The sequence below is a fragment of the Orcinus orca genome, chromosome 10 (assembly GCF_937001465.1).
Source record: "Orcinus orca chromosome 10, mOrcOrc1.1, whole genome shotgun sequence".
Classification (NCBI taxonomy): Eukaryota; Metazoa; Chordata; class Mammalia; order Artiodactyla; family Delphinidae; genus Orcinus; species Orcinus orca.
The window spans coordinates 53,278,239-53,303,108 of NC_064568.1; the positions used below are offsets into that span (position 1 = coordinate 53,278,239).

At 44.4% G+C, this 24,870-nt stretch overlaps 1 protein-coding gene across 1 annotated transcript in view; it reads left to right on the forward strand.

Moving 5' to 3' along the window:
* Window positions 1–24,870, forward strand: part of GADL1 (glutamate decarboxylase like 1) — a 362,052-nt gene that overhangs the window by 72,639 nt on the left and 264,543 nt on the right. The gene's annotated exons all lie outside the window — the stretch shown is intronic.

Below are 24,870 nucleotides of genomic sequence, written 5' to 3' on the forward strand. Positions count from 1 at the left end.
TTTAAGGGTCCTTGTGAGGACACTGGGCCCTGCTGGGTCATCTGGGATCATCTTATTTTAAGGTCAGTTGATTCTCAGTCTTAATTCCTGAATTCCCTTTTTGTCATTAATGAAACATATTCACAGGTTTTTGACATTAGGACAGGGATATCATTGTGAGGCCTACCATGTGCCTCCTTGAGTTTTATGATGATGAAATGAATTAATAGTTGTAAACCATTTGGGACAGAGTCCGGCACATTGTAAGCATCATATAAGGACTGGCTATTAATACTTCCACACAAACATCAAAAATATCTGAGTTATTGCCATAGGGCTAGATTACAAAGTGTGAGATGCAGACAAGGAGCCAAATGGGTTTTCTATACTTTCTCCTCTGAATTGAATTTCCACATCAAGTCATAGGCAGAAGCCCTGAACATCCTCAGACCCTTCCCTGCGGGCATGGGTCCTCCGTACAGACCTCGCTGCATGGAGAGAGGGAAGGAGAGGACGTGGAGAGAGAACAAAGACAGATCATGTGGCTACAACACTTTCCCTGTCTCACCGACCAGATGCGTCACTTCTGCTCTTGTGGGGAAGAGCCAAGAGAATAAAACTTCTGGGAGAGAAGACAATCTTGTGGGTCAACATAGACTCTTATGATAAAACAATGTGACCCTTATACCTTTACATTGAACAAAAAGAAAACTCTAACTTATGGTGGAGAACAGAGAGGAACCAAAACTGTTTTCTCTTTGTGTTTTGTTTGTTTTTTTCCTTAAAGTCAAGACTTCGTTGGTTAATCAGCTAAGTGAAAGCTTTTTTAAAAATAATAATTTACTAGGTGGTTAATTCTATTTTAAAAATCAACACAGAGAAGAGATTTACTACATAATATCGAAAAAATACAAAAAATACAAGGAGCTTTGACATCCAAGGCCACTGTTTGATAGTTCTTTTAAATGATAGCTGAACCCCTCTAACAGGAAGGGTCAGAGCTCAGCTTCATACTGGCCCTTCTCAACGATGGTAGCTGCTGTGGGCTGAATATTTGAGTCCCCCAAGTTCATATGTGGAAGCCTTAACCTCTAGCATGGCTGCATTTGGAGTGAAGGACGGATTAAGGTCAGATGAGGTCAGAAGGTAGGGGCCCTGATCTGACAGGATTAGTGACCTTGTAAGAAGAGGTGCCAAGAGTGAGCCCTCACTCCCTCTGCACCACACAGAACATGACCCTGGGGACTCGGCAAGAAGCCAGCTGGCCACACGCAAGGAAGACAACTCCTCTCAGGGGCCGACTGTTCTGGCTGGCACCTTGATCTGGAACATCTACCCCCAGACCTATGAGAAGATACATTTCTGTTGCCTAAGCCACCTGGTCTGTGGGTTTTGCTGTGGCAGCCCAAACAGACTAGACAATAACTAAGGCATTTTCCCCCTGACAGTTTCCTGTAGCCTCTATAGCAGGCTTTCCTCTTCAACCCCAGTTGTGACATGTGTCTTTTCTGGGCAGAAGCTTTAGAAGCTAGTGCAGTGCATAGCACTTTCTCTTCACCCAAGGGGATGACTGACTGTGAAAGCATGTGTGGAGATGGAGTTGTGTCTGCCTTGGTCCTGAGGAAGGTGATGCACAGAGCACCCCCCCAAGTTGGACGTGTGACCTGAGAAAGAGAGAAAAACAGGCGTTTGTTATATTAGCCACGGAGCTTTGGGACACTGTTCTTACGGCATTACATAACCTCCTCTGATGGGTACAGCATCTCAAGGATGTCATTTTAAAACACAGATAGCAAAGGATTTGAGTTGTGGCTTGCCATTTCAAACATCTAAGGTGCAGGTACACAAACGAATTTGAAAGACCAGCTGGAGGTCCAGGCTAACCTCTGCCAGACTAAGCAAGGGTCCTCTGGGCTTAGAGGAAAAAAAATGTGGAGAACTGAGGGGAAGGTAAAGAGCTTAGATGCCACTGTGTCCCCGAGTCCTCGTCCTCTGTCTGTGTCTGTGTGAGGTGGAAAATTCCTCTAGAAAGCCCAGTGGGGCTCGGAGATTCAAGTTCCGAAGGGATTTGTGTCCCATCTCTGGAAAAACCCTGCACCGGCTTGATGAGGAGAAGATGGGTCTTCAGTGCGTGGTAGAGCTGAGTCTCTTCACAGAGTTGTCACCCCTTCGGGGACACAAGGTCAAGAGAAGAGGCCCACATGCCGGATACAGGCATGAAACCATAGAAGATGGCCTGGCTGCCCCGGGGAAGGCCTTCTGTTGGGGATGGAGAGGGTAGCGGCTCTCCCTCATGGCTCTGAGACCCACCCGCTGGGCATCTGGGCCTCTCCCACTCTGGCCTACTGGCCTCTCCAGCCACAGTCCCCATCATTTACCTTTACGTGCCCCATTTCAGCCCTGTCACGGTACCTGTGCTTCCCCACATCTACCCAACTGTTCCATGACTTTGTGCTTTGCATCTGCTTGCCTTCTACCTTTCTTGTTTGACTGAAACATATTGATTCATCCCTTGAGATCCAATTGACGTATCATTTCCTCTGAAAAGAGTTTTCTATTTTCTCCATGTCATGAATAATTCCTTTAGCTACCGATGTACCTAACAGTTACCTCTACTCGACAAAATTTAACAAATACTTCTAGAATATTAACTGTGCAAGGCACTGAGATCGCCACAGAGTAAAGACAGGTGAACAGAGCAAACGGGGCTCTGCTCCCGGGGCCCCCAGTCTGGTTACTACTGCCACATAGAAAATCACCACAACATCTGGTGCTGTGAAGCCATCTCGCCTCTGACAGCATCTGTGGGTCAGGAGGCAGGAAGTATCCAGCTGGGGGCATTTAGCTTAGGGCCCCCGTGGAGTGACAGTTAAATGGGGGCTGCAGCTGGCAAAACAGGGGAGGGGGGTGTTGGAGCATCTGTCAGCCCACAGCCATCTCTTTTTTCCTGTGGTCTCAAAGCCTCTCTGTGTGGTCTCTCTGCAGGGGCTAGTCTGGGCTTCCTCACAGCATGGTGTCCTCAGGACCGTCAGACTGCTTACTTGGCAGCTAAACGCTTGAAGAGTGAGTATTGCAGAAGGCAAGGCAGAGGTTACATTGCCTTTAGGACTTAGCTGTGGAAGTCCCATTGTGTCACTTTTGCTGCATTCTCTCAGCTAGAAATAAGTCACTAGCCTGCTCAGTTTTAAGGGAAGGAGAGCTAGGTTCACTCTACTTTTTTTTTTTTTTTTTTTTTGCGGTATGCAGGCCTCTCACTGTTGTGGTCTCTCCCGTTGTGGAGCACAGGCTCCGGACGCGCAGGCTCAGCGGCCATGGCTCACGGGCCCAGCCGCTCCGCGGCATGTGGGATCTTCCCAGACCGGGGCACGAACCCGTGTCCCCTGCATCGGCAGGCGGACTCTCAACCACTGCGCCACCAGGGAAGCCCCACTCTACTTTTTGATGGGGGAGTTCAAGGTTCTAGAAGAACATGTGAGATGGGAGATGTTGTTAGAACCATCTTTGGAAAATACAATCTGGCATTTGCCACACTTTAATGCATGCCCATCTCTCTCACTAAGCTGTAAGCTTGTTTAGGGTACGAGTTGGATCTTTATCTGTTCTCAAAATTTAGCTTAAGTGTCTAGAAGAGAGAAGGCACTCAGTGTTTTGGAATTAATCAATGAATTGTCCATTTCTTTCTCCAAGTTCAGAGAATCCTATTTATGTGTATTATTTTAGTTGAGATAATGAACACTTCTGCAAGGATAATTTAGTTTCTCAAAGTAATGAATTTTCCAATTTTTTAGTAGGCTTTTTTTCCCTTAGCTATTAAAATCAAACTTGTAAAATTTGTATAGTGTACTCGATGTAAACACAAAATTTATATTTCCCACCTAGTCTTTCCAAGGACTCTGGATCTTCATGCCAGAACCCTCAACTTCAAGAACTTTGGCTATCAGATGAAAGTAGCCAGTGCCCTTCAAAAGGTTAAGATTTCAACAGAATGCAGGCTTTCCCAGCGATGGAGGTCTAGATGCTCCACTGCTTTGGAACCCCAGCCTGTCTTTCCCCGGATCACTTAGCTCTTTACCCTGGAAGGCTGCACCAGGGAGACTCTTATTCTTAATCTCTGAGAGGTGCCTGAGCCACCATCACACCCCAAGAATTTCCTTGGGCTGCTTTATTAGAGAATAGATCCAAGATGCCCTAACACAGTTTTGCAGGCACAATTTGACTGAAGGGCGTGACCAGTGCCTTGGGGCACAGGTGCCTCTGACTCTGCTCCTCTCCCACACCAAGAATGGTGCTGGGTGACGACCTCCGCCTCATTATGCACGAACCCATCAGGCAGGGTGAAATAGGACCCATGCTCGGTGCTTGTCACTGATACAGACAACAGTACCTCTTTGCAAAGCTTCCTTAGGTAGCTTTTTTGTTTCCTTGATCCATTCGTGTCTTATTTGCAGTACACAGTTGTCTCATATTTGTTATCATATGTCATAGGTGCATTATGGTGAGACAAATTATAGATACCGATGATAGCTTCCATTATTGAGGTCTTAGCCTAAGCACTTTATTTACCCACCTCCACTGAGGCTGAAAATACGTTGCGATGTTAATATTCTCTCCCCCATTTTGGAGGTTCAGCAAGGCTAAAATTTACCCAAGATGATAGAAGCAGCTGAGCTGTGTTCAGACGCTCAGGTGCTTGACTCGAAAGTGTTCGAGGGCCCAGCTTTCCTCTGATCTCTGAGCTGTGAGCAGCTGGGGGAGGTCAGCAGTCCTGTCCTTGTAGGTGCAGCCCCCGTCCCCACAGGCTCCTCTCTTGCCATCATCTCCCCTCGTTTCTTCAGCTGTCTCTGTGACGATCTTACTGCCCAGAAGAGGGATGTTGAGGTGACCCCTTTTGTGAGCTCACTCGTTACTCCCTGCCATGGATGCTGGCGGCTGACAGTCACAGAGCTGGTACCTAGGGGCAGGTGTGCTGGGGTCGCCTGGCAAGCTGCCTTAGAAGTCAGTAGTGTGGGAGATGCAGCCTCATCAGGCTTAAAGAGCACGGGGTTTGGAGAGAGGAAAGTGTGTCCTGAGGCTCTGTTGCTCTATCTCCTCGTTGTAGGATCCTGAGCAAATCACTGGGCCCCGCTGAGCCTCAGTTTTTCTCATTTGAAACAGGAGTCAATGATACCTGTCTTGCCTTTCCTTTCTGGGTTACTGTGAAAATCAAACACCTTAACTCTGGAGAGAGTGCTTTGTGAATTGTAAAGTTTCACCAAATGTGGGTGATTTTTATCACAGCAGGGTGGTCTTTCTCAGGGAGCAGGCTGCCATGGAGGAGGGGACGATGCAAGATGAAGGAGGAGGACGTGACATACTGAGGATCGAGGCTGTTGAGAAAGGGTTTTGAGATGTGTTTTTTGTTGCTGTCATTGTTGGGGGGACGGGGAGGGATAGTGGGGTGGAATGATGCACCAGAAATGAAAAAGCAAAGCTATTAACAAAGTGAAATCTTACTAATCGTACTGTATATGAGAATGGAAATAAAAACTTTGTCAATACATGAAAAGGGTATTAAAGCATGTGTCATTCACATGTTCCATCAACAGAATGCTTTCAGATGCCTATGCTGTGCACAGCACACAAGTTATTGGAAGAAAATATTGATATAATTGTTCACACAAATTATTTAGATAAAATATATAGATGAATACTTAGAAAAAAGATAAATACGTGATTTTAAGTTTGCCAACTCCACAAGTTCCCAATACACTCAAGTAATTTAAATTTAAATTAATTAGATTAAGCGGGATTGCAGGTCTGCCTTGTGTAACACCCTGTATTGTGAAGTCTGGTGGCTTGTCACTGCGGGAGGCCAGCCCTAACTACATTGGCCCCCTTCCATCCTTCCCTCCTCGGAGCTCCCAACACCCTTGTCATCACTGGCCCCACTGGGGCAGTAACCACGAAGCTGACTTTCTTTTTGAGCAGGAGCCATGGAGGACAGTGTCCTTTCCTTGTCACTGAGCTTGGAGCTTAGGCACAAATTCAGTGCTGGTTTATTTCCCCTGGGGAGTTCATTCCGCAACCTTAGATGGGTCTGCAGTGCCTAAAGGGCAGTGTGCCTGGAAGACTTACTCAGGTCTGTCCTCCTCCTGGAAAGAAAGTGGAAACAATGCAGCCAAAGGCCAAAGCTCAAGAACCCTCTGCATTTCTGAGCCAGGGCTTTTCTTGCTTATAAACAAGAGGCTCTTTCTTGGGTCCACCTGCCTATCATGCCTTTGTAACCTCAATGGCTTTCCAGCTGGCATCTCACTGATTTTTATTAACAAAGTAGTGACCCGGCTGCATCTCCTGTCAACCACGGATTCCAAGATTTAAGCCATGACTGTGGCTGGCTGTCCAAACATCTGCTTTCTCCCTGTATTAGTCAGGGTAGGCTAACTGCTGTAACAAACAATCCCCACATTTTGGTGGCTTAGCAAAACTGTTTATTTGTAAAGTCCAATTGGATGTTCCTGGCCAGTGAGCGGCCTTCCCAGTGGTCAGATCAGGATCCAGGCTCCTTCAGTTCTGTGGTTCTGCCTCCTATAAGGCCTTCATTCAGCCATGGGGCAGGAAGGAGGTGCTGCACGGGAGGGTAGAAGGGCATCCTCAGAGCCCGCCCGTATCCCTTTGGTCCCGTCCATTTCAGTGCCTGCCAGTCCAACCTCCAACTGCCAGGACCACCTCCTGAATCTCTCTCCCAAGGGAGAGACAGGTGGTGGTGAAGTGTACTAAGAATATTGGGAATGTGGGGAGGAAATGAGCCAGGAGGCTGGTGACAGAGGCAGGGGTCAGTCATGAAGGGCCTTGTGTGACAAGCCAGTGACAGTGAACTTTAACCACCAGGCACCAGGAGAGCCATTAAGGAACGTGTACGATTAAGGGTTTAAAGTTTAAGGAAAATACACAATCATAAGTATGTATGAAGACATACATCATGATATAGATTTTATATCGAACCCCCCATGCGAAGTTTCACATGAGTGAATTTCAGTTAAATCACAAAAATTCCAATGGCCTACTTGAGCCCAGTGTTGGCATTGCCCCAGGCCAACAGCTGGTCTGTGACAGAGCTGGGACTGGACCACTGGTCTCTGAACATCCAACACAATCACATCTGCCTCCATATTGACCCTTGGGTTAGCTCACTGGGGAAAGACAAGCCAGCCGTACATAATGGGAATTACATGCTTTTGTGTGCTAACCTTCAAAAGGCTTGACAAATAGGTGACTGCTAGTGAGGAGCCTCAGAAGTCCCCAGGCGCCTGAGATCCTTTCCTTGCTCTTCCAAATCCTGATTCCATTCCATGTGCTCCTGTCTTGCTTTCGATCAGATCATGATTCACGTCTCCATCTCTCATCTTCAGTCTTAGTTTTCTCTTCTGTTATTTGTTATGCTTATCCAGGCTTGTCCCTGGCTTTAGATCTCTACCCTCCTCATCCTACTTTGGGTGACTGGGGGAGCCTACCCACGTCGGTTCCTTGAGGCATCCGTCACCTGACCCAAGCTGCACCCCTACTGAATAATTCAAAACTCAAGAAGTTGACCTGGGACTTAGAGTCAAGTTCTGGCCTGGCTTTGCTGATAGAATTCAGGGATATTGCACAAGATGCTTCAGTTGTCTGGATTCAGTTTTATTGAAAACAGTTTTGCAAAAAATTTATAATGTAGGAAATAGGTCTAATTATCTCAAGGGCTTTGTGTTATTTAGGACCCTTATAATTGCAAGTGATAGAAAACCCAGTCCAAACTGGCTTGAGTGATTAAGTGGACTTCACTGGCTCATGTAAACGAAAGTTACGTGGTTTGAGCTGGTTTCAGACATGACTGGATTCAGGGTTCAAACAATGTCTCTTGTATGTGGTTTCTGTCATCTCTTGGCTCTGTTGGCTGATATACTCACTTTATTCTCAATAGCCAAATTGTAGAAAGAGGGCTGCAGTGGCTTCAAGCCTAATATTTTCTCCCTTAAAAGTTGAAAGAGGAAAAGAATGAAATAATTTCTCAAGTTAATGTACACACTGCTGTATTTAAAATGGATAACCAACAAGGACCTACTGTATAGTACAGGGAACTCTGCTCAATATTCTGTTACAACCTAATTGGGAAAAGAATTTGAAAAAGAATAGATACATGTATATATAACTGAATCACTTTGTTGTACACCTGAAACTAACACAACATTGTTAATCAACTATACTCCAATATAAAATAATGTTAAAAAAAAGAAGTAGAATCCCTTCTATACAGAAGAGTGGTTAAAATTACTTTGCAAATAAAAATTTTGTTTACTTAGTGGCAAAAAGAAAAAGAATCTGGTTGTTTTCTGTTGGTTTGGACTGAGTGATGTGCGCATCCATGAACCCATCACGGTGGAATTGGTTGTCCTGTGGGGATTGGCTTGACCTGGGTCACATGCTGCACCCCTTAGGCTAGTGGCATGACCCTACCTAACCTTGAGGACTGAAGTGGGGGACCCAGGGGTCTTCAAACAAAAACAGAGACTGTGGCCAGAAGGGGATGGAGGCTGGAGAGGCAAAGAGCAGGCGTCTCTGCAAATCCCTTCTTCCTCTGGGGGTCTCTGGTTTGTAGTGCTGGCTCATGCTTTTGCTGAACTGTTTCTAAGAGTTTTAGATGGGTGGTAGTGTGGACCCTCCATTGGTGTTGGAATCAGGAGCCCGGGGGTCAAGTCCCGTCTCCCCCAGCTGTGTGACTGAGCGAGGTACCCCTCCTCCCAGAGCCTCAGCATCATCACCAAGCAAATGAAGCATCTGGACACAGTCTTCCCTAAGACCTTTTCCAGCTCTAATATGCTGGGATTCCCTGAAAGTCTGTATTCAATTGAATGCCCATCCAGAAGGGAGAGGCAGTCAAAAGGAATTTCCCCACTGGAACCAAAGCTTTAGAAATGTAAGATGTCAATGTAAATTCCTTCCTGGGTCCTGTTTTCCTTCTTATACTTAATAGAACACCAAAGTTCTACATTTTAACTAGGGGTTTTACTGCACTCTTAGTTAATCTTGCAGTGAAATTATACTACGGTTGCATTCGGGACCACATCCCGTATTTCCATAACAACAGGCTGGATAAGCCTTAAGTACAGAAAAGTGATGATCGTTAATATAAAATCTACTGGAAACCCATTCTTCTAAACACTTTGCCCTTCCTTTAAAAAATTACTTTATTGAGAAAAATTTAATCCATCTGATCATGATTTAGTTTCTATTGACTCATCATTTTTCCTCAGCAGAAGTGATTTAACTTCCAAAAAGTATTTAAGGGGTAACTTGAACATTCTTTCCTGCCAGCAAATAGAAAATCACATTTTACTTTTCCTGCGAACAAATGGATTTTAAACTTGAAGTTTCTAGCCCAAAGCTATGAATGCTTGAGCTGTGGTGTTAGATTTAAACAGACGAAAATGTCTTCTTAACTTGGGTCAGCGAGGCGGCAAGGGTAATATCCAGTCGGAAGGCGCTGGTACCTCTAGTAGTTGTTTATGGCTGTGTGTCCTGATGGGTGGGTCCCCTGCTGTGCTCAGAGCATCATTGCTGGCGGACGTCCTTGTCCTCCTCACATCTGAGAAACCTTGTGGTGTTTCCTTCTGTTCCGTGTCTGATGCACATGGCCACCACCACCACTAGGTAACAAGAGCAAGCACTCCACGCGTTGTTGCCCACCCAGCCCTGCTTGAGAAATGAGCATGTGAAGGTCAGTGGGAAAACTGGTGGGGAAGACACTAGAAAGAGAACTAATCTGTGGCTCAGAGACCTCGGATCTGTCCTTGCTCTGACATTGTCTGGCTGTGGGATCCTCAGCAAATCGCTGACCCCATGTATGCCTTTGTTTCTTCAGCTGTGAAATGAGGACACTGGGCTTCATCAGTGGGTCTCAGCCCTTGAATGGAGAATGAGCCTCAAGAGGTTACTAGTATGGTAGATATAAATTTCATACTGTTTGGTTTCTTCTTGGAGGGAAGACCGGGGAGATGCCTCAGAGCTGAGGAAGGAAGGAGACAGTAGTGGGGAGGTGAGGAGGGCATAATAAAGACTTGAGGGGGAGGGAGCTGTGCAGACTGAATTAGGAGAATTTTCTGGACTTAGAAGGAAGAGGAAAGCCCTTTGGAACATCAGCCATGCACACATAAGATACTGACAGCAAGAGAAATGGGAAGGAACATCTGAAAGAAGTTTAGCTTTGTGTTGTAAATATACACTTTTTTGGTATTTCCACAAAAGGCTGTAAGTTAAGATTTACATTGATTTTCAATTATTTTGGTTGCTGGAGTACAGCAGATACTCAAGGTTGGTTTGCTCAGCACTTCTTCTGCCATTCTCTATTACAGAAAGGTTAACCATATCACTTATCATCCAAACAGGACACTTGAGGCTGAAAGGGGGACCATTTTAGTGATTATGCCAGTACTACCAGTGTAAACCAGGACTATCCCAGATGAACTAAGATATGATTTATCCCAATATTTGATATACAGTTTTACTTAGGAATGATGCTGTAATACTGAAAAGTGAGGTGCACTGACTCCCAGGCTCCTGTGCACCTAGCATGGTCAGGTCTCACGGTTCTGGCCCATGAGAAGAGGCAGAAATCCCTGAAGAGGACCTGCCTTCGTAAGTGAAGGAGCACTAGGGGAAACTATGGCCTCTGTCCCCTTCCTCCTGCTTGGACTATACACGTGGTGCTCCGAGAGGCATCAGTCATTGCATGAGCATTAGGATGAAAGCCAAGTGCCAGGATGGTAAAGACGAAGATGGGAGGATATGGGTATTGGTGATTTCATGGACCAGCTGCACAGGCCCGTCCTACTCACCTCCAGACTTCCTGTACCAGGAAAAAATTAACTCTTACTTATTTAAGCCAGTCCAGTATGATTTCTGTATCTCATACCCAACGCAGTTCTGCTGATACATGGACCGGTAGGGTTTGTTTTTAATGTCAGATTACAATAAGATGGAGCAATAAGGTAAGGAGGTTTATGTGGCAAACGCATTAATGCCTTTTCTGTTGTAAAGGAACTATACGTTAGTTGAGAAGACCATCTAAATCTTTCTTTGTGGTTGTGTTTTATTAAATTTTGGACATTTTCAAACACACACAAAAGTAGATGTAACAGTCGGACGAGCCCCCAAATATCTATAACTGAACTTCAACAATTATTGTTTTATTATTGTAGATGTTTTTTAAAGCAAGTAATGAAGTTATCCACAACTGGAGAAATGGAAGGGAAATTTTTCAATAATTTGCCAAGGTAACGAGGAACTCTGTCAGAGGGAAGTTGATTCACAGATTGTTGACTCTGGGTTATGCTGGGCCATGTGAATCTCTGCCGAAAACACACATGCAAGTAAACACTTTGGCATGATCTACCCTATGGATGGGAGAATAAGCAGAGCCCTGGAAAGCCTCGAGGTCATTACTAGTCATGTGATCCTAGACACCTGATTTAAGCCCTGTAAGGTCCCAGTTTACTCCTTTGTGGAATGGAGATAGCAGTCACCTCACAGGGCAGTTGTGAGAGTTAAATAAGATAGTAATTATAAAGTCTTCTGTACAGTAATTGACGTAAGTGCTTAGTAGCACTATTGCTGTTGTTATCATTAACTCAGTTTTAATTTGTGTTTTCTTTGTTTTTCTTCTAGGCCGGGTGGTAAGTGGGGAAGGCTATAGAACCACAAAAAATTAAAAAATGTCCTATTCCATAAGCTTCATGAAATGACACGTTATAGAGTGTGGGTTGACAATCAGGACTCTGTCCATACTCGGAGACTAGGTTGATTCTACCAAATAGAGGTGGTCCCTAGGGATAAAGATGGATAACTGGCTGCAGGTACATCTGTTCCAGGGTCCAAGGTTAGTCAGTTTGCTATAGTGCTGAGTGCCTGGGGAGATGCTAACTTCTCAGATCAGAGGGAAGTTTCTTATTACTGGATCCTGAAAAGAAATCATTTAGTTTGGAGATTTAGAAATATTTAGGGGGACTTCCCTGGCAATCAAGCGGTTGAGACTTCACCTTCCAATGCAGGGGGTGCGGGTTCAATCCCTGGTCAGGGAGCTAACATCCCACATGCCTCGCGGCCAAAAAACCAAAACATAAAACAGAAGCAATATTGTAACAAATTCAATAAAGACTTAAAAAAATGGTCCACCTAAAAAAATAATAAAATAGAAATATTTAAACAAAGTTATTTTGGTTTTGAGATTCTCACACAGACTATGAATCAGAAATGCTCAAATTCAATATGCCAGAGTTCTTTGGTTATTAAATCTCACTTGGGGATATTTTCCAACATGTTCTGGGGAATGAGATGCGTGTCTCCCATTCATGGTAACAGGGAGAGTAGGAACCATGTCCAAAGAGACCCCATGTGTGTCCAGATAGCAGGCCTGCCTTAGTGCCACATATGTTTTCCATGGATTGGAGGGTATCTTACGTGTGGCTCCCTGAAAACAGAGAGCAAGACAGGAATTTGGCTGCATGTTAGGGGTGCACTTTCAGGAGAGAAAGAGTGAAGTGAGGGAAGCAGGATAAAGAAGGAAAAGATGCTACGCAAGGATGTGGTCTCATCTGGAGTCTGGCTTCTGCCTGATCCCACGGGGAGCTCTGGAGCATGGTGTCTACCCCTGAGTAGATCTCATCTTGAGGCAAGAGGACTGGCCTCTTGAACCCCCAAGTCAGCAAGTCAATGGCTGTGGGGTGTCCCCAGTTGGGAGGGGAAGGTGTAATCTCTCACATGTGCTCCCTTCTGTCTGAGGGCACTTCTCCAGAGAAGGGGGCACCTCTGAGCCATTAACAGCATCATTCCCAGCAGCTGGTTAGGGGATCTGAGAGAGGCCCCAGCATAGTCTCCCACAGACAGTGTCTCATTTGAAGTCAGCTATGTACCTCTTCCTGCTGCTTTGACTGAGGATTTATTTGGAACAGGGGGGTTAACACCTCTAAAGAGGATGTTCATTCTCAAGCTTGACTAATACATGGACGCTCTCCTAAGAGGGGAACATTTTCTGAGCTTCCAGCATTGGCTTTAATTGTTTTTATTACAACTTTACTTAAATATATAAAACCTAATGGTTTCAGTAAGCTTCCTCTGCTTACATTTCTTAAAAAGACATGAAATAAAAAGAAATTACAAAATTTTTTAAAGTATATGACCATGAAAAATCAAGTTGACAATATAAATCCAATGAGATGGATGATGCTGTTTTGCTGAAACTAAATTGCTGTTTCAAGATAAATTTGTGACTGTGCAATGGCACAGATGGTCTCACGTTTCACACGGCCTCTGTTACAGGACGCTGGGTGAAGGGCCCACTTTCCAACACTCTTCTGTAGCAGAATTTCTGCAAAACTCGCAGTTGCAGAAATGGTGAAGTTCTCTGACCTTTCCTTGAAGAGAAGGCATTATTCAGCGTTGCCATGTAGTTGGTCTCTACTCTTGTCCTCAGCCCATGGTCATTAAAGGCATACATCTTGGCACCAGTGTGATCACAAACCCAAATGCAAACACAGGCATTTAAATGCCATGGCCATCCTCAGTTAGTCAGTCATCCACGACGTACTTACACAACTTTATCAGAATGAAAGTATAATATTTTAAAAGTCATTTAAAAAACTCTTTTAGAGCACTTGGGGCCCCCAGAGACTGTTTGCACATCATTTGATATGAAACAGCAGCTCTTTCCCATGACAAGGGAACATGTATATGGTGAGTTCGCCCCTGTGATGGCACTTGGGATACCCAAGAAAGCACCATTCTGGCTCCTGCTGGTTGGGACAAGAGGATGGAGATGAGGAAGGTCAGCAGTGAAGAGTGAACCACTGACAGTCTGCAAGGCCACTGGATGTGCCCTTGGCCCCATATCTCATTACAACATTGATGATGCCCCTTGTGCTACGCAAACCACCGACAGAACATAGTGAAAACCCAGAGAGCCTTGAGCTCCTGCCCAGAGGGTCCAGCAAGCGGGTTGGGAGACTGGGGTTCCTGGTGCATCCTGGGTGATGATGAACATCGTCATGTTGCCTGCAGGCTGTTCCAAGTGGGAAAGCTCAGGGACTGGAGTGCTTGTGCCACTTGCGGAGGAAGGTTCCTGACTTCCTCGCCTCCCTGTGCTTCCTTACAACAAACTCTATTCCCTGAGGCAATCTGAGCACCACCTGAGCTAGTAGATTAATGAAGACTGATAGAAAAGGTAGAAGTCTCCCAAATTCAGGAACAAGACCTGCATTGAGCCGGAGAGCCCAGTGTGAGCCACAGGGGTTAAGAAGAGCCTTGGGCAGGCATTAAAACACACTCTTTCACCACAGAGGTCAAAGCACAAAGGAAACCAGGTGGGAAGCTGCAGGTTCACCCTCTTGTAGATCATCCTCTAATTTAATACTGGGAAAAGAGGATTCAGAGAGGGTGACTTGTTCAAGATCTCACACGTTTACTGAATAAATATTTAGGGATCAGTGTCTACTAAAGTCTGGAGACTCTGCTGTGTACCAGATACACAACAGACAGTCATGAGCCCTCAGGGAGCTCAGGGTGTAAGAGGTAGATAGAAGCGAGCAAACAGATGGTAACGATGAAGTGACATCAGTGTCCTGAGAGGAGGGGCACACGGGAGGGTCTCATTACATAGCCGGGCAGTCAGAGGGAGCTCCCTAGAGGACAGGCTGGCAAATTCCACAGTGAATGCAGGGGTCTTGTTCTGTTTCTGTGCTGGCCTCACTGCCCAAAGCTTGGGAGGAAGTTTGGGGCCAGGGGCTCACTGCTCCGCAGCAGTGAGTGAGCAGCAGGAGAACCAAGGAGAAACTCCACGTTCTTTCAGGGGCATTGATTGAAAACCAAAAGAATTGTGGGCTCACTCACATGACAAATTCTTTTTGAAAGGGCTATTTTATCTTGAAGATTATGAGTTTGGAGGAACTAAGGTGATTGGCAGTGGAAAGAATCAGAATATGCGAAATTCCTTAAAAATTTATTGACTTAAATAACTTTGTCTATGTTACACATAATTAAAAAAAAAAAAAACCCTTAAAAAAAAAAAGAAAGACGGAAGCTGCTGGAAACAGTCTCAGCCAGTTTCTTCTAATATTTCAATTCTACACCATGACCAGAAGGCTTCCTAGCTCTCCCTTCACAGGAGTCTGTAACTCTCAGTTTTCTTCCATATAAATCCAACCCTGTGCTGACGTTTAAGGCCAAGGTCATCCAGCTCTGTTACCTCACAGCTCCCAGCAGGCCCTTTCCATTCATTCAAATCGTAGGTGTTAAAATGATCCTACCTGGTACCTATCTCTAACATTCATCTGGAGATGACTAAATCCATGAGGTGGGATGTGAAGTTCATGAAAAGAGGCTTGCTATTTAAAGTGTGGTCCCTGGACCAGTAGCATCAGTATCACCAGGGAGTTTGTTAAAAATTGCAAAATCCTAGTCCCCAGCCCAGACCTACTGAATGAGACTTGAAGTCCAACAAGACCCTCAGGTGATTCTTGTGCAAATTAAACTTTTAAAAATGTTCTAAAGAGATAGTGTAAGTAGAATTAAATTCTAAATGTCACACAGGTAGTTTATATTAGATTTATTTGTAAGATAGCATCACATTGCTCACTTTTCTTTTGTTAAATTTAAAAAAACCCCAAACTTGTACTAATAAAGTTTTTTGGTTTTTTTCTGACTGACAATTACAGCATTTTGGTAGTTAATTTGAGTAATACTGGCATTATTACTACCTTTTTAAAACATGCTCAGGATTCATAAAATAAATTTTAAAACCAGCAACTAAATAGAAATACATTTGCAACACAAAAACATTTAAACCCATTATAAAATGTTTAGAAAATTATAAATATATTGAAAATATAAATGCTAAATACACATTAACAGATTAAAATGAATAAACACAGTATTATCCATAGCACATTACATGAGAAAGAAGAAATGATAATTAATCACGAAAAATTTGAAAATGTAATTTGCCCTTTGTAAACAAATTAAAGAGCTAAATCTGAAAATAAAACAAAATAAAGGCCATGTGTGTTGATACCATGATTGGGGAATTGTGAGCACACCTTTGAACAAATTTTTCTAGCTGCTGAAATGGCTCCTGTGTGTTCTTACCAGGGAATGTGAGAAGACTCTTCATCTTCAGATAACTTTATAATTGTATCTCCTGTTTGAGGGACACTCTTTGGACAACTTTCAGGAAACAAAGTCATATAAATATATATATGTGTAAATAAATACATCTATTCATTTACACATATATATATAGAGAGAGAGAGAGAGAAGAGGGAGAGAGCTGTATGTTTTGTCTCAAAGAGAGCATTTCAGATTTATCTATGTCTTTGGTTTTATCTTGTACTCCTGATACTTTAAGCAGAGTTACCTGTTCCAATTTCAAAACTGTCAGATTTATACACCACTAGTTGGAAAAACCTTTGAACTAGATAAGAATTATTCTTGTGGATGAGGCTTTACTTTATCAATTGTCATTTTCTTCCTCTTCTTGAGGACTCTGGGGATTTAGAAAAATGCGTTCTAAACAAGAAAGCTTTGTTCAACACAAAATTTGAATGCAACAGAGAACTCTTTAAATATGCAATCAATATGCAAATCATTTTCAGATTTATTTAAATTGTAAAACAATGGTGTTACATTAGTAAAAAATGCGTGATTTTTTAGTAGCATATACCAGAACACCCAAATACCAAAACCAATAATGACCGTAATGATTAGCAATATTGACATCGGGCAGAGGTCATTGTCAACAGACTTACTGAAATAGAAGAGCAAGAGATCATGGGGAAAAAATGACATTGTGGGAACTCTTTCCCCAATTTTTACTGTGCAAAAATTTTCCATTCATTCACACCGAAGGAGAATAAATTTTTTGAGACAAATCACTCTAAGTTTGAATTCAAGTCTAAGATGCCTAGAGCAGTGACATATGCCTGTGCTCGCCACCGGTAAATCTGCTAGGAAAAGTCATTTATCTTCAATCCAAACTTCACTGATTCATATTTTTAGCCAACTTCAACAAGAATAGTACCTGCAGGAACCAAACTTATGTTAAATGTTTTTTAACATAAGAAATGTTTACAAAAGCTTCCATTTGTGTTCTTTTCCTTCTGATTATCTTGGTATTTTTATGGAGTATAATAGTTTTCCAGAAATGAAACCTTATCGCATTTACCTGTGGGAAATAGTAGTTTAAATTATAATGATATGACTTGTAGCCTTGTTCCAAGATCAAATTTAGCTGCAAATTGAAGGTCTGGTGAAGGTTGCCTGCGTAATGGGTGCTGATATACACCTCTACTGTTTTCTTCATAAAGTTACGATGAAAACCCTTGGGTGACTAGGAAAAGTCTGTGCCTTCTGGGTATCCTTTCTTCCAGGCTCTGTTGGTCTCTCTGTGTCCCATGTGGGGACTGAATCCATATCTGCCAGTGACGCTTTGCTTGGCTTTGTAAACCCTCTGGGTCTCTGGTTGCTTATCTGTCAGGAGGCCGACCACTGCATCTCCCCCCAGGGTGGGTGTGGATTAACCGATAACAGTGCAAACCATATGCTAAGTGCTCTGTGTTTGTTACTATTATAAAAGGCAGGAGATGGTGACTAGGCCCGTCTATTCCCTTCCATCTGCCCCCAGGAAGAACCGAGGGAAAAAAGCAACATTTTTCATCCATATCTTTAGAAGCAACATGGTGTGGCTGAAAAGACACCAGTGTGTTGGAATCACATAGACCGAGGCTGTGTGATTATTAGCTGTTAATCAAGAGTGTATCATTTATGCCCTCTCAACTTCAGTCTCCTTCTTTGTAGGGAACGATATATCTACCTCAGAAGGACTTGAGGGATATTACATTTGTTAATAAAGTAATTAGTAAAGTATATAGCACTTGTCTGGCTAGTTGGTCGAAATGGTCAACAAAGGTCACTTTCCTCCCTTTCTGTCCTCACAGTCACATTCCATGATTCATCTTGGTTTTCTTCTGCAGATAAACTTTCATCACTCTTCAGTTTCCTTTTCCTCTGTAAACTTACTCATCCTTCATCCAGCTCTTTGAATTCCTGCCCTTTTCTGGGCCAGCATCTGTATCAATTCAACTGGGGCATTAGCTACTCTAGAAGTTAGAACTTCCAGCAGTGATCCCTTAATCCCTCCAAGAGAGCGGGAGAGAGAGGAGGAAACTCTGTGGGGTGTGTATGTGTGTGTGCATGTGTGTGGTGTGTGTGTGCGCATGTGTGTGGTGTGTGTGTGCGCATGTGTGTGGTGTGTGTGTGTTTCATCTATCTATGCATTCAACCGAAACTCACCGAGGTCTCACCATTACACTGAAACAGTGCTAGTTTCTGGGAACTAAAGCCAGAACCTAGGCCTGGTCCCTAGCTTGGCAAAATTCTTAAATTCTAATGGGGGAAAGAGACACATAAACAGGTACTTGGAAGGTAATACGGTGAGTATGAAGGGTGTGCAGGCAGCATTAGGGAGGGACTGCTCATCCATCTGTCAGAGCAGGTGGTCAAATCTTTAGAGGAAGTGGGGCTCCCCGAGACTTGCAGGGTATGCTAGAGTTAGCCCAGTGGGAGAGGGGAGAAAGAACAAGGTGAGGTGGGGAGTTGGGGCAGAGGGGTCAGCAGGAACCAAGCACCGAGGAGAGACATAGCTTCGTGGCAGCATGGTGACCATGGACTGGAGGTGAGAGAAGACCTGAGCCTGTAGAGAGATCGGGGGACAGGAGCTAAAACTGTACCTGTGAAGCCACAATATAGGAATTTAATCAGAAAGATCTCGCCAGATTTGAATTGTAGAATTCTCAGAGGCTCCCTTGATATTAGACTCGATGGGAGACAAGACTGAAATCCCAGAGACAAGTCAGACAAGCTGGAAGGGTAGGAGAACAGGTGAGTCAAGAGATGATGAATGCATTGATCAGGGAAGGGCTGGGAAGGACAGAGAAGGGGGTGTGTTATCAGGGTTCTCTAGGAAACAGAACCAGTACTGTATATGTATATCACATACATACATGGGGAGACTTGTTACAGAACTGGCTCACAGTTCATGCTTACAAAAATGGAATTAGGCAGCCATTGAGGATCTGGTCTCAGACAGGTCTCTGCCCCACTGAGAACTTGAACTTTCTTTGAACTGTACCAGACTCAAGGACACCACCAGCTGTATTCAGAACAGCACCTGCCAGCTGCAACCTTATGGTCTCAAGTTCTCCTCTTGTAACTATGCAACCATTTCAGACCCCAAATAAGCCTAACTTAACAATCACCCATACTTCTGGCCAGCTCTAATTTCAATCCTTGATAAACAATTCATGTAAATATAACCTTCAGTTTTTGCCTTTATAACGCCATTTTGTAGTTGGGTGGAACAAAATTCAAGTGCTTCTTGAATCTGTGTCTCCCAGGCAGCAGTCCTAACAAACCCCAAATATTTCATTTCAGTCAGGTCTCCATTTATGTAATTTTGGTTAAGAGCACTGTGGGCAGGACGTGCAGTACCCATTCGATGTTGTTCTTGGGTAGTTTCTCCTATTTCCTTCTGCTCCAGCCCCCTCAGGCAGCTTACATTGACAGTTACCACTCTGTATGGGGAAGGTAAACTTCCTGGTTCCCAGTTGGGGTTTCCCCTCAGCACTGGTTTGCCCACTGTCACCCGGAGGTGGATTCACTGATAGAGGTTTGTAGCATCTGACCTTGTAAGTTGTCGGTGACCAGTGTGTTCTCTGGTATTGGAGAGATAAAAACCTTGTATTCTTGGGAGGGAGAGTGCCCAGTTTGCCGTGTCAAGGTGACTTTCCTTGACAGAACCTTCTGTAACCGTTTGCCATCAGTAACCATCGATGGTGCTGAGGGGGGCAGGAAACCCCCTGAGGGTGACCACGTATTAGAGTATGTTCAGCGCTAGTATCCACCAGAGCTGTCACCTTTTGTCTGTTTCTGAGGACCAGTGAATAGTGAGCCCAACACAAGGCCTTGGATCACCTCCAGCGGCCTGCATCCCACCTAGACTAGGACTGTATCTCTGAGGCCTCTGCTGGACCCTTTCACTGGACCCTTTACAGCCTTGGGATAGCCTTCTGGCTTTGCCAGCTTCCTCTCTGTCTTGGCTCTTTCCCACAGCCTGTACCCATTCCCGGGATTTGCCAGTCCCCCCCAGATCAGCAATGGACAGTGGACCACCCAGCATCATAAATGTCCTGTCCCACAACTGGGCTGAGCGTGGATGTCAGGTCCCACACCGGGTGCTGGGGGCAGACTGATTGTCTTGGTTTATATTCCTGCAGTGAATGTGGCCCAGTCAGGGCCTTCAAACACAGGGGGTAGATGGCCTGTCTCATTCCCCACTCCCTATGGATTTGTGGCACCTCCTCTGTAGATTCCCAAGGCCCCACATGTCCAGGGAGACCCCCTCATTGGGCCAAGCCTCCCTGCAGCTAGAATAATCCAATTAACAAGGGAGTGAGGCCCTGGAATCCCCCCGAGCACCACGCAGGTGCTGCCGGAGGGTTGGGTATGTGCTAATGGGGCTCATTTCCTCTGCCTCCTGCCCGTTAGAGAAAAGCCACCCTCCACCCGGTATCCCATATCCCCACTCACCACACCTGGGTACCTTCCCTGGCCTTTTGCTGGAACTTAGCAGCTATATGAGTAAACTTAGCAGGCATGTATTCTCTCGTCACGAGTGTTTCCTGAATTGGAGGCTGCCCCATGGGCTGGGATGCTGTCACTGTGCCTTTGCTTTCTTTCCTCTGCATTAGGGCGTTATGTCCATTTCACAGTCATTACACAACATCCTTCTCTTTCCCTCCTCACTTTCCCAGGATCCCACCTCTTAGCGTCCCCATCAGGCTTTGCTATGAGGGCTCAGACCTTAATGCACAGTATCCTGCACCTGCCTCACTTTGCAAAACGGGGACTTACCACCCTGGTCTTGTGCCTTGTCTGCACGTCCTCTAACCTCTGCTCTTCTTCCCACTCCCTGAACAGCTAGCTTCAACCTCTAGCTGGACATCAGTGTCCAGCCACCCTGCCCACCCTAGAGGTCAGCCCACCACAGCAGCCCTCCATCCTCTTCTGTTAGCCAAGAATTCTAAGAATGGAGACCCGGTTGAGGTTAAAAAAAAAAAAAGAAAAGAAAAAAAGCGATTATTTGGGATTTGTTAGGACTGCAGCCCAGGAGACACAGATCCAAGAAGCACCTGAATTGTGTTCCGCTGGACGCAAAAATGGGGGAGGCTTATAAAGGCAAAACCCACAAGGTTACATAAATTGTTTATCAAGAATTAGGATTGGAGCTGGCAAGAAGTAAGGGCTCTTGCTAAGAAAGGATTGGTTGGGGTTTGAAATGATTACGTAGTTGCAAAGGGGGAGGATCTTTGAAACTAGTGCATATTGTTTTGAAAATGGCTGATGGTATCTTTTGAGTTTGACACCATTTAGAAGATTCAAGTTCTTAGGGATGCAGGATCCTGTCTGAAAGCACTTCCACCAGGGCCACCCATCCATTTTGATTTTTAAATGATCTTAAAGTATGTCATCACTTCTTTTCCTCAGTGTGCTCTGTGCAGTTCCTCAAACAAGCGCATTAGACAAGCTGACTTCGGAGGCATCCCTGTACTCACACAGTGGTCCAAAAGTATCTACCGTATGGGTCACCCCTCCCCACACAGAGGTTGATGACCAACCTGGGATTCCCCCGTGGCAGATGGCTCTTTCCCAAGACCCATTTCTTTGGTCTCCTGCCTGGCTTGCCTATTGTTGGTTCCCAGACTGACCCCTGTACACGGAGGGCAAGGAGAGACTGAAGAAAGTGGCAGAACACTCCAGATAGGTAAGAGGCAGGTGTAACATAGGAGGCTTGTCTCGGACGTGGCAAGTGGAGGTGGATGTAGGTGGATCCCTACATCCACTGCCAGAATCTTAAAAGTTTACACAGAGGCTTTAAGTGGGTTTAGTCACGTATACTGTCTATCCAGATGGTCTCAACAGCACTATCCTATCTCAAGGCTGCGTCCTTGGGGCAGCTTCCAGTGTGAGCAGGGCAGGTGGAATGTACATTCCAAGGATGCAGGAGGGGCTGCTGATTGCCCAGGTCCAACTCAGAGTCAACCAGTAGTCATGTCCTCTCGATGGCCTGCCCCAACAGAAGGAAATGATAAATGGGTTGAGAGGTGGAGGAAAACGAAGATGAAGCCTTGTTTCTGGTTTGGATGCCTAGGTTAGTGATGGGGAAACAGGCTTTCTTAAGGGGATTTTGGACAGAGTTGTTGAAAGGGGGGATAAGCTCATTGCTGACAACCCAATGGGGGCTGTTTGTCTTATCTTCATTCAGAATAATCCTGGTGCTTGAATTTTGTCCTTAAATGAGTTCACAAACTCAGGTAATAAGCTCAGATATACAAGAAAAGCCAATTATAGAACCTCACAACTGTCTTTTTCTTTTTGGTCCACCCATTCTTTCTGCTCAGTCTATTTGGAGCTTCCCCTCCCCTCCCCTAGGGTTTGAACCTCCGTAAGCAGTTGTGATCCCACGGGAGGTTGCTTAGTGGGGTGAGTGGGGCCGCGCAGCTGCATCTTGGGCATCAGGCCACACAGGCGTGCTGGGATGTCCTTCTTCCTGACGCCATTGGCCTCTCGGGTCTGGAGGTCTTTGCTGCACGTGGCCTCAGATGAGGAGCATGGGATTCCCAGGGAAGCCTGGAATCACCTGCCTGGCACCGAGCTCTGCCCAGGAAACAGGTGCAGAGTCTCAGTTTCTTGGGATCCCATCTCACACCTCCCCTTCTTAACTCTCTCAAGAGGATCCCTCTCTCTTCTATATTTTCCCTCAGACTCTTTCTCTTGATATATGATCAGCACAAGTTTTAATTGGGTTAGAATTTTGTAAACCAAAGCCTGAAAGCCCATTTCCACCCTTTAAGGGGTTTCTACCTTTGAGGCATTAGACCCCTCCCTTGAGGCAATTCTAGAAAGCCCCCTCCCCTTGAACAGGAAGGGAAAGAAGGGGCAATACTAAAGGAAAAAAGATCAGTTAATACCTTAAAAAATAAAACTGAAAGAAAACACCATCAAAAATAAAATAAGCAATGGAATAAGAATTTTCATTTCCTATTTTGGGAAAGCCATTGGCCAAAAAAGGAACAGCAAAGGCATAGAAAACAAAACATACTTGGAGTGAATAATTGTAAATATTAATTAATATTGTAACCTTTGACTTTAATAATTTGCATGTCTGTTTGAGAGAGGGTAAGTTTTTTGTTTTTGTTTTTATCCAGTCCTTGGTTTTATAGTTTCAGGCATGTATCTTGCAATCTTTCTAAAGGTATCTGACGAGTGGGCTCATAGAATTGGGAGAAAATGAGATAATAAAATTAGAGTGAATCAGAGAGTCAACTAAGGTTAAGTAAGAGATGTCAAGTGATGCTGCACTTTCTCAAAAAGAAATGAAGGCTGTTTATACTGTTTGAGATAGGAAAATAGAGACATTTCTGGCAAGTGATGAGATGTCATGTCACCAAATGTGTGTTTACTGTTTAAGTGTCTGTTTTATATTTTCACTCAACATTGACATTTTGCCAATTAAGACCTCGGGTAAGTGTTAAATTCATTTATGTGGTCTGTTGACCCAAACACCAGTAGATCAAACATTTGATTCCATCTTGTAAACACTTTGGGCAAATAGAATTCCAAGACTGAGATTCGTGTTTTCTAACTGGAGAGCTTAACACTCAGAGAGTATCTGTGTCTATGGTCTGATAAGATGAGAAGGTTGGGATTCAGCTCACATGAGGGTGTATATTCACTCTGAGCATCATTGTGAGGTCACACTGCTGTTCCTACTTGAACTGTACCCAAGAGACCCAGGTTGTGGTTTCATATCCACCTCAAATCCCTTTACTTCTCTGGCTTCAATTCCTTCATTTATACAATGATAAGGTTGGCTTGGGTCAGGGGTCAGAAATACAAACACCTACATGGGCAGGACAAGTGGCAGAACCGTAAATGTGTACATTACTGTATATCACAGCATTGCTACTTGTTTTCTTCACACTCACAAAAACAACTGTGTTGAAATTCCAGTCCCTTTCACAGATCGTTAATCTTTTCATTGGCATCCTTTCCACACACCAGCCATGGCTCTTCTCATGGTTTGTTTTCCTAATGGAAGATTAAGTTGTATTCTTTTGCTGCAGACACGCTTTGTTGGAGTATTAAGCCCAGAAATCTTTATGTTCTAGAAAAGTCTGTCTGGCTCACATTTTTTTTTGTTTTTGGAAACACGTAGCTTGTTGTTTCTTTTCTCTATTTTTGTAAAAGACATGGATGTGATTTTTCTTTTTTTTTTATTCTATAATAAAAGCAATGATGTCACTGGGGTAATACCTGTCAGTTGACCCTCAGCCTCAGGAAGGGGAGTAATGGGGGGTGTGGGAACTGTGGCCAAAGGAGAGCATGTCCTCTGCGACCTTCCTTACCTCTGGGTAGCAGGCCCCTCAGCACCATTCGATTGTTGGCCTCTGAGAATGAGTCCAGTATTGATTTGTGTGTGTGAAAAGTTTTTCAAGAAGAGCTGTAAATCCTGATTATTTTACATGGAATTCTCCTGAGTTTTAGATGTTGACAACAAAATTTAAATTTAAATAAACATCAGTAGTAGCAATACTTAATGGTCAATGGCTCAGTCCAAACATGAGAAAACTATGAATCTGATGCCCACAAAGCTTTGAGGCTTTTGGGCCATGTGACCTTTAAGTTCTTTTTACCCTAGAACTTTTTTTAAAAACAAATATTTTTATACCCCTTGCTACACTCTGGGCACACTTAAAGTACTTTACATATCCT